Source organism: Gorilla gorilla, chromosome 8, assembly GCF_029281585.2.
Source record: "Gorilla gorilla gorilla isolate KB3781 chromosome 8, NHGRI_mGorGor1-v2.1_pri, whole genome shotgun sequence".
NCBI classification, from domain to species: Eukaryota; Metazoa; Chordata; class Mammalia; order Primates; family Hominidae; genus Gorilla; species Gorilla gorilla.
Window position 1 is genome coordinate 89763735 of NC_073232.2, and position 11114 is coordinate 89774848.

Below are 11114 nucleotides of genomic sequence, written 5' to 3' on the forward strand. Positions count from 1 at the left end.
ATGCCTGTAGTCCTGTCTACTCGGGAGGATGGCTTGAGTCCTGGAGTTCAAGGCTACAGTGAGCTATGATCGCATCACTGCCCTCCAGCTTGGGTGACAGAGCAAGACCCTGTCTCAATAAATAAATAAATGATAAAAAAATGCCCATTTCCATTGCAGATTAAGTAAATAAGGGTCTCTGAAGGTGGGTCCCAGGCAGGAATATTTTTTTAAAGCTCTCAGGTGAGTCTGACCGCAGTCTGGAGCAGGAACCTTAGACTGAGGCGTGTGCTCTGAAAACTGCGGAAGGGAGTTCAAGAGGTGGCAGCAGGAACCGCAGTCCACCCCGCCAGCTGTGTCTTAGCTTCCAGAGAGAGAAACGGGTCCAGATAAACTCCTTCATGCAGCACTTAGCATGGGGTCACACATGAAGAATCAAGATTTTTTGGATGCTATTTAAAATAGATGAGGAATTTTTAATTTAGAACCAATTGGTGGCTTCCTGAGAGTGAGGAGGGGGCTGTGGGATTCCTGAAACTGAATTGTGTGTGTGCCAAATGAGCATTTTGCCAAAGAGGGGAGTGTATTGTTATTGTTGTTTTCAGGTTCTCAAAGGTTTCTTTAAGGAGTTTACAAAAGCAACCTTACTGATCCCTCCAAGAGCAGCCGCAGAGCAAACAGAGACAGTGCAGAATATTGGAACTGGAAGGAGGCTGGGGTTCATGACCTTGGTGGCAAATGACAGTGGCCTGATGGCCACATGCTCAGAGGTTTTGACTTTTTAGTCTGTGGGGAGGGCTGGGGCATTAGTATTTTTAAAAACTTCCCTGGACGATTCTCTTGTGCCGCCAGGGGTGAGAACCATCACAACTCACTATTTTTAGATGAGACTGGGGCCTGACAGATTCTCCTGCCAGCTTGCTCTGCTAGGAATACTGCTTACCGTCTGCTGTTTCTGGCTAAGTCAGTGTGACAAGCCCCACTCCACTTCTCTACCTTTTATCTCTCAGAAAGATATTTCTTTTCTCTTTTTCTTTCTCTCCTTCCTTCCTTTTTTCCTTTTCCCTCCCTCCCTTTTCTCTCTCTCTCTTTCTTTCCCTCCCTCCCTCTCTCTCTCCTGCTTTCTCTTCCCCTCCCTCCCTCCCTCTCTCTCTTTCTTTCTCTTCACCTCCCTCCCTCCCTTCCTTCCTTCCTTTCCTTCCCTCCCTTACTTATTGCTCAGAAAGGACAACTAGCATTATTTTCCACCCTGATTAGAATACTTCCAGGGCTGGGATGAGGGTGAAGCCTTAGCACACAATTTAAGGGGGTGTCCAAAAACTCAGGAGTCAAGATAAATAACATTTGAAGGCATTATTTTTAAAAAATCAAAATTAATGCAAAAACCCCATGATGAAGAAAATATCAAAATTTCAAAATAGGCCAGGCACGGCAGCTCATGCCTGTAATCCCAGCACTTTGGAAAGCCAAAGCTGACGAATCATCTAAGGTCAGGAGTTTGAGACCAGCCCACCAACATGGTGAAACCTTGTCTCTACTAAAAATAAAAATTAAAAAAAAAAAAATTAGCCCAGTGTGGTGGCAGCCATCTGTAATCTCAGCTACTGGGGAGGCTGAGGCAGGAGAATGGCTTGAACTCAGGAGGCAGAGGTTGCGGTGAGCCAAGATCATGCCATTGCACTCCAGCCTGGGCAACAAGAGCGAAACTCCATCTCAAAAAAAAAAAGAAAAAAATTTCAAAATGAAATGAAAATCACTCATAGTGCTGTGAAGAGCCACATTCAAACCTGGGGCAAAAGAAAAAGAAAAAAAAATCAGTAATATTGGTCCTGTCTTTGAAATGTTGACTTTTTGTTCATCATGGAGTTTTTGCATTAGTTTAATGCATCGCATATTGCAAATAGATCATGCATTAAAACCTTGTTGATCCTGATGACTGAGTGTTTTGATGCTTCTTTCGTTTCACACCTAGGAGAGTTTCCCACGGTTCTCGCCTTGAGACTGTGGCCACTGAGCAGGGACCTGTGAGAGGAACAAGAAGCTGCTGGCTGTGCCAGAAACAGGTTAGATTCTGGGCGTGTGGGGAACAGGTTAGATCCCAGGTGTGCGGGGCTGGGACAGAGTGAGCAGGGGGGTGGGGAAGTGGGGGTGGGAGGAGGGCTCTATTACATATATGTTTTACTATAAATGTGGGGGGAAATTTTGCTTTCTTATCTGCTGGCACCAGAATTTTTCTTACAGGCGGGATCGAACTTCTTTTTAAGAGCACTTTTTCATCAACTGCTTAAAGAGAAGATAAAACTTTAAGCACCTGAATAATTAGGAGCCAAGATGATAAAAACAAACAAACAAACAAACAAAAAACAGAATAAAAGAAAACAGGTGTTTGGTCAGAGAGAAAAAACAAGAGGAAAAACCCCGGAAGGGGAGCAGGAGGAGAAGCATCACTTGGGGAACAGGAATTTCTCATTTCTGAGTTTTTTGCATTGGAAATCTAGATCTTTCTGTCTTCCTAAACCTTCTAAGGAAAGTCCATATAAATATCTTCTGTGGAAGGTTTAATTTTATTTCTGTATTGTCCAAATGAAGAAAAGAGACCCCTTTCCTGTCAGTGACACAATAGCAAGGAGAGGAGAGGATTTTTAAATGAACGAATTCAGCAGAAGCAGAGGCTCAGAGCCAGAGAAAAGCATGAAAATGTAAGCTTTTTAGGTCTCAGGAATCTTGCAGAAGACCTTGGGCTTCCCTTATAAAAGGTTGAGTCATTCTGCCCAGGACGTTGAGGGGACAAGGCCACAGCTGATGTGTGGGTGACCCCTTAGCGTGGCTCAGTATAACCAGACAGCACCTATACTTTATTGGTTTGTAATTGCATAGATTTTGAGTTTTCTTGTGCAATATCACCTTCATATTTCTTCATATTTCTGTGGTCTCGTCATCTGTCTCTTGCTATCGAGAAAAATGACTGGCTGGGTGCAGTGGCTCACACTTGTAATCCCAGCTCTTTGGGAGGCCGAGGAGGGAGGATCACTGGAACCCAGGAGTTCGAGACCAGCCTGGGCAACATAGTGAGGTTCCATTACTACAAAAAATAGAAAAATTAGCTGGCCATGGTGGTTTGTGCCTGTAGTCCCAGCTACTCAGGAGGCTGAGGTGGGAAGATTGCTGGAGCCCAGGAATTCCAGGGTGCAGTGAGCTATGATTGTGCCACTGCACTCCAGCCTGGGCAGCAGAGTGAGACCTCAAGGCAAATCTGTAGGCATCACATCCTTACAGTGTCATACAGGGGCAAAAGCACTTTGTTCAACACACTCTTAACTATTGTTTAAAATTCCTAGACTTAGGGAAGTTATGTGTTAAGTTTTAGATTTTTCTTTGGTAGAGATGAAAATAATTTCTATCTGGCAGGAAAAACAAAAACAACTCCATAGTTTATAGTTTATTTCCCTGTAAGATGTTAACTAGCCAGTAATCGTACCCTAACATTCCTTTTGTTAATTGCCCATAAATACCTAGCTCCTCAGATCTCTCTGAACTGGTATTAAGATCTTACTGATTCCTCATTAATTAGTGAGTGGGATAAAGTGTTTGACATGTGTTCATTTTATATTTGCGTAAAGAGTCTTGGATTTAGCTTTTTGGAAATCGTGCTTTTGCCCTCTCTGGACTTGTAGACCTCAGGGTATAGCTGGTTCTCCTGCCCCTGCCTACAGAGAAAACCCAGAGCTGCAGAATCAACCAACTGGCTATGACACCATTTGCATAGCATAGTGCCTGGCACAGTTACTCACATATTTGGGGGTTTTTTAAATTGGTTTTGGTGGGCTTTTTTTTTTGAGACAGGTTCTTGCTCTATCATGGCTCACTGCAGCCTTGAACTCTGGGCTCAGAAGATCCTCTTGTCTGAGCCTCCTCAGTAGCTGGGACTACAGGTGTGAGTCACCATACCTGGCTAATTCTTTTAATTCTTTTTGTAGAGAGGGGGGTGTCTCGTCATGTTGCCTAGGCTGGTCTCAAACTCCTGGCCTCAAGAAATCGTCCCACCTCGGCTTCCCAAAGTGTTAGGATTACAAGCATGAGCCTCCGTGCCTGGCCTTTGAATACTTGCTGAGTGTTGTGTGTGTTCTGGCCTCTGTTGTCCCCAGGTTACTCTGATGATGAGGCTCTACTCTTGAGGTCCCTGTATTGACTCTCAGCTATCGGAGAGGAACGACTTCCTGAGTCTTCACGGTAGCCAGAAGGTGGGTGACCTTGATGTTCTTCTCCCAGTGCGGTGACGGAGAGGGGGCACTGTAGCCCAGGGGAAGCCTGTGCTCAGCAGGGTCCCGTTAAGTCTCTTACTCAGGGTTCATAACCTTGGTTGAACATTAGAATTAACGGGGGAGTTAAAAAATATCTGCATCGGGACCCTGCCTTCAGGGAGCCTGATTTAACTGAAGTGAGCCAGGCCTGGCATCTGCATTTTTTTGAAGTGTCCTGATGATTGCATTGTGCAGCCAGGGTTTGGAACCACAGTTCCAGCCCTGTCCCTCGACTGGCACAAGGGACCGTCCCTCCCGTTGTCTCTCCTCAAATGTGGTAACGTGAGCTGCGTTCAAAGGGCCTCCCAAGGGTGTTTTTCCCTGTGCTGCCGGCCCCATGTTGGTCTTCATGGTGGGCCCCGAGGAGCTCCAAAGTCCACAGAAAAATCCCAATTCCTCAAAGACTCTCATCTTTCTCCCCACCGCCCGCGCAGACTGCTCCATTGTCGATTTTTTCCTTGCCTCTTCTTTTTTCTCTTCTAAATTCTGAGTTCCTGGCAGCCACTAAAATGTCTCAGAAGCAGAAACTAGCTTTGATCGACTGTCAGCAGAGTCGAAAACTACAATTTTTTTGAAAAATAATTTTTCAAAATCTCCCTTCTCTAAAGTCCTTCTTGGGCACCCCCTGGCAGGCCTTTGGGCTGCCTTGTGCACATGACCCGCTTCCCTGGCCTCGGTCCCAGCCCGACCTCTCCTGCCCTCCCCTCTCCGCCCCTCCCCTCCTCTGTCCTTCCCACCCCCCTGCAAATTAATGTGGTGCTGCTGCTGAGAGAGTGGGTTCTGGAGCGGGCTTCTTTCTGGCCTCTCTGCCATCACAGGCTGGCAGCTTCAAAGCTCGAGTCATCCTGTTTCCGTCTGCCCCTGAGCCCGCGCGGCTTGGCTTCACCGCAGGGGTCAGAAGTGCAGCCTCAGCCGATGACAGCAGCCTGGCCCGGCTCGACAGCGACCAGGGGACACACACCCATCTGATGTCTCCCCTCCTCTGCTATTATCTCTCCCCTTCTCCGCTATTTTCTCTCCCCTTCTCCACCTCCTCCGGCCCCAAACAGTCCTTCCTCTGGAAAGATAAGGCCCTATTCTCAGTTCCTGCATCCCTTCCCTTTTATGCCAGACAGAGGCAGCCCTTTGTGAAGGGGGGTACGGGCTTTTGCACAAATATTTAATCTCTTCCAATCTGCCCTTTTGCACTGCCTGTCAGTTCCTGGGGTTTGAAACCACTCTGTTTGCTTTAGCTGGTAACAGGATACTGTTTTGAAAAGTAATGCTGAAGTCAGATTACTTGTGAATCTGGGCTTTATTTTGCATGAATGCTTTTTCAAGGCAAGTATAGATTTAGTTTTTTCATCCTCACCAAGAATTATGTTGCCACTGGGGGTGTGGTCTTGAGCAGGCAGGGAAATCTAGCTGAGTTTAACTTTTTCCCTTGTAGTTTGGAATTCTTAGCAGCAGGGACCTGCGAAAATAAACAGCCTCAGTTTCAGGTGGTTTCTTTCAGCCACTATCTGCACCTTTGCTTTTTGAACATGCCTTTATTTCACATTAAAATGTAGTTTATCCTGTCAAAGTGTCTGCAGGTCCTGTTAGAAATCACCTATTACAAAATTATAGACAAAGAAAAATGCAGAAATAGGATAATAATCACTTTTTTTTTTTTTTTTTTTTAAAGAGACAGGGTCTCACTCTGTTTCCCAGTCTGGAGTGCAGTGGTGTCATTATAGCTCACTGTAACCTTGAACTTCCAGGCTCAATCGCTCCTCCCACCTCAGACTCCCAAGTAGCTGGGACTACAGGTGTGTGCCACCATCCCCAGGTAAATTAATCACTAATGTTTATTACAAGGCTGGTTTGTGCCAGGTGATTAACATGCTTCTAATACGGTTGCTAGTCCTTACCATGGCTGTGCATGGCAAATATTGTTATTCCCATTTTACAGGAAGTGAAACAGAGAGGTTCAGTGTCTTGTCTGTGCTCACACCGCCAGTCACAGAGGAGTTGGGCTTAGCTCTGGCAGTCTCTCAAGGGCGCCCTGTCTACTCCCCACTCTGTTTGCACAGCTATTGGCTTTGCTCCATCACCAGGGACAGAAGACCTGGAGCTAAGGTAATGGCATGTTTAGGATTTTTCAGCACAGTACTGACTTAAAATGTTTTCTCTACGTACCAACCAAATGGTGAATGATGGATCCTAATTGTTGGGAAATTGTGATTGGCTTTCATACTTCTAGTCTTGATTTGACTTCTAAAGTAGCCAAGCAGTCCAGGGAAAGATGACCTCTATGAAGAACATGTGCTGAGGACTTCTGGTGAGGTTCAGAGGAGAATAAACAGTGAGAAGAGGAAGGGCTCTTTGCAAAACTTGGCCTAGAGCTCCAGGCCTGAAAATGGTACTGGACAACCTCAATATCCAACCATAGGGGAGAGAGGAAGTGAATCACAGGTCAGCGTAAGTAACTGTTATGCTGTTCCTATGTGTCATGTGTTAGAAAATATTAATGTGGGGAAAATCTTGTGTTGTATTAATCTAAAAATAACTATAAAATTAGGTATCCTATAATTCCAACTTTATTAAAAATCTGTAAAAAACCTGGAAGAGGCTGGACATGATGGCTCATACCTTTAACCCCAGCAATTTGGAAGGCTAAGGTGGGAGGATCGCTTGAGCCCAGCACTTCAAGAACAGCCTGGGCAACAGAGCAAGTCCTTGTATTTACAAAAAAATTAAAAAATTAGCTGCGAGTGGTGGCTCACGCCTGTAGTCCCAGCTACGTGGGAGGCTGAGGAGGGAGGCTCACTTGAGCCTGAAAGTTTGAGGCTGCAGTGAGCCACGATCGCGCCACTGCACTCTAGCCTAGCCTGGTGACAGAGTAAGACATTGCCTCTAAAAAAAAAAGAAAAAAAAAAAAAGGAAAAGGAAAAAGAAAAAAAAAAACCTGGAAGAAAAAACATCAAAATATATTAATAGCAGTTATGGATTTTTTTCAGTTTTGGAAATTATTTTCTGTCTATTCTACAAAGAATGTAGATTATTGTTATGAACAGAGCCTAACCAATAAGGTGAGTAAAACAATGTCTCCATTCAAAACACAGCGTTTCTTTTGGGTTACATCAGTGAGGAGGCCCCAGTGGTAAAAACTGTGCAAACTGCAGCCTGGTATAAAGAAAGATTCGTTGCTTCTCTTCTCTCTCCTGCTCTCCAGCAAGACTCTGTTCATTAGCTTCTGACCTTGGCCTTCCTCTTCTCTTTCTCCTGTTACTGGAGGATCAGTTTAAACCAAAGTGATTGCTGAATCTGTGAATCGGAACAGTTTCTGAGTGTCCCCTGTTCTATTTCCCTGCACTTGTGGAATCAGATGAGAGAAGGGAGAAAAATGAGGGAAAGAATTACCTGCTCAAGGCAGAGTGCTGTGAAGCTGCCTTCCTGCCCTCAAGGAGCCCCATTTTGTTCCAGAAGCTTCTACTGTGCCCAGAGTTCCTCCCAGATCCAGATCCTAAGCTCTCCCTGGCCATGACTCCTCTGCAAGCTGGATGTGTGAATTTCCTTCCCCTGACATCATTGTGTGTAAAGAACTGCTTGCAGCCCGAGCGCTGGGGGATGGCGATGTCTGTCCTCAAGCAGTCGGACCCTTCAAGGCAGAAGCACTGCAGAGGAAACCTGGCAACCTGGAGAAGCATCACCGGGGGGCTGAGCAGGGCTGGAGTGGGGCTATTTGGCCTATGTTGGAAGACATTTTCATGCTTTAAACTTTTTTTTTTTTTTTCTTGAGACAGTGTTTCACTCTGTTGCCCAGACTGGAGTGCAGTGGTACGGTCAGAGCTCACTGCAGCCTTGACCTTCAAGGCTCAAGTGATCCTCCCACCTCAACCTCCCAAGTAGCTGGGACTACAGGCACAGGCCACCACACCCGGCTAATCTGTTTTATTTTTTGTAGAGATGGGATCTCACTCTGTTGCCCATGCTGGTCTCAAACTCCTGGGCTCAAGGGATCCTCCCACCTCGGCAAAGTGTTAGGATTACAGGCGTGAGCCACTGCACCCGAGCCCTTAAACTTTTTATTTTTATGGTATTTATTTATTTATTTTTATTTTTTTATTTATTTTTGAGATGGAGTCTCAATCTGTTGCCCAGGCTGGAGTGCAGTGATGCAATCTCAGCTCCCTGCAACCTCCGCCTCAGGGTTCAAGCAATTTGCATGCCTCAGCCTCCAGAGTAGCTAGGATTACAGGCACTCACCACCATGCCTGTCTAATTTTTTTGTATTTTTAGTAGAGATGGGGTTTCACCATGTTGGGCAGGATGGTCTCGAACTCCTGACCTCAGGTGATCCGCCCACCTTGGCCTACCAAAGTGCTGGGATTACAGGCGTGAGCCACCGCGCCCGGCCTAGATTTTTTACATCAAAAAAATGTAGTGTATTTCTAGTTGGAAAGAGTAGTTCCTGTTTATTGACAGTTCCAGTTTTAGACATCCAGAGCATTTTCCTTCTATTTTGGAGACACAGAGGAAATCTTCCTGGGTCTCTTGATGAAGGCTTTATTTTTTTAAATTCACCTTGAAGAGACTAAATTGTTCCTGCAGATCTTTCAGGGGCTGGCTTAGGGTTTGTGCCATATTTGAGACACTCAAGGAAGTGGCTGTGTGGAACACAGGTGAAGGGCTCAGGCACTCCCTGTTCGTAAAGGAACTAGGACACGTTCTGTCACTGAGTTCTGAAGATCCCCACAGGGCAGCAGGGGTCTCTTGGATTCTCTGCTGTTGCGCTGTGGCCCCTGGGCGATAATTACCCATTCCGTATCTCAGGGACGTGTATATGGAGTGAAGGTTACATTCCCCTATATCCCAAGATTGTTGTGAGGAGCGTATGAAATAATAAACATGAACTTGATTTGAAAACAAAAATGTTCTAGATGCAAGGTCTTATTTGTAAACTTTCTGTGATTCCACCTGTGTCCAGTGGTACAAAAAACCAACATCAAATTTTTTAATTAATTTTTTTAAGAGACAGGGCCTCACTCGGTCATCCAGGCTGGAGTGCAGTGGCTTGTTCATAGTTCACTGAAGCCTCAAACTCCTGGGCTCAAGCGATCCTCCCACCTCAACCTCCTGAGTAGCTGGAACTACAGGTGTGCACCACCACACGCAGCTAATCTTTGTACTTTTTGTAGAGATGGGGTCTCACTGTGTTGCCCAGGCTGGTCTCAAGTGATCCTCCCATCTTGGCCTCCTGCAGTGCTGGCCAACATCGAATATTTTTGAATGTTAACTATTGTGTGTTTAGCACTGCAGCAGGGATTGTGGAAATATAGCAGTGAAGGGCATGGTCCAGGCCTCAAAGAGCTTACAGGCTGGATGAGGACACTAATCCCCAGTCACCTAATCCTACAGCACACACCAGCCATGTGTTCAGAGGCAAGAGCTTTAGGGGTTAGAGGAGCTGGGAGCTTGTGTTGGCTGGGCCAGGCTTGAATAGGCTGCAGGGGAGTGTCACAACCTCCATGTATGGGAAAAACCAAGAGCAAGGACACCTGAGAGGAAATGATATACTGGGTATAAAAGGCATCAAGGGAAAATCACAGACCAGACCAGACCAGAAAGCATCGAGGAACAACAGGGAACAAGTTGGGATTCAAAGAGCCAGATGCTGGGGGAGGAGGAGGTGTCCCAAGAATCAGGCAGAGCTGAGTCCCCACAGAAAGAACATACCCACATAAGCCAGTCACTATCCCCTAATACCCAATGGTCTGCTCAGTGTATCTGGTAACCAGCAGATAATGTGGCCATGAGGAGTAAATGAAAATCTACTTCCACGTGTCTTAGAAACTATAAAGGGGAATATGAGTGTGGGTTTTTCTAAAATATGCTTTTGTTAAATAAAGATAACTCGGGCATAGAAGTATTCATTTCCTCTTGAATTTCTGAAGGCTTTAATTATGGAAAATTATCTGGGAAAATGTATTCTTTTCATCCTAAATTATTCTTTATAGAAATAAATCAAACATGGGGGAAGGGGAAGAGTAGGATTGCATGCTTAGAAATCTTGTGAGTTTTGCAAAAAGATAGATGAGTCTAATGTTAGGACAGCCAATGTCTTTTTACCTTAAATTTTAAAACACTTATTTTTGGAGTTGGTTTAAAAAAAAAATATTTCCCCCAGTCTTTGAATGGCTGGTGCCAGGTTCATGCTAACTTAGCTCATAAATAGGTGCCGTTGGTTTTAATGAAGCAGAAATTTGGGTAAGAATGGGGCTGCAAGGCAGATGACTAACAGGACAATAATGATGAAAAATGCATATTTATGGCCTTCTGTAAGCACAGATTATTGATTTAGTGCAGCTTAATGGATTCTACATTTTTCGAATTTTCTTCAGCTATCTTATAAAATTACTTTTCAATTCTTAGATGGGGTTCAAAAGGTTTTTTTCCTCAGGGTTTATAATGCCTGTTAAATTGTCCCAGGATGACATGTATGTTTAGAAATATATAACATGTTTATGTATTTATTTATTTAGGCAAGTAGCAGTTAGGCGTTCTTAAAGCCTCTGCATGCAAGACAAGCCGGTGGGCAGGAAAGGAGCCATCAGCTGAGGCCTGGGGAGTTGGCAGTAAGAGCATATTGAAGGGTTATTTAGGCGCTGTCACAGTATCCATCAGTCTCATCAGTGGAGACTTTCTTCTAAGTGGGAAACTTACTTGTTGGCATAACCAATTCTCCAGCAAACATCAATTGAAGGCATTTTCCAGGTCAAATTGCATTCAACATGAGCCTACTACCTTCACCTAAATTTAGAACAAGACAGCTCCAACCAGCTCTGCCCCAGCAGAACAGAGGCATGTGGA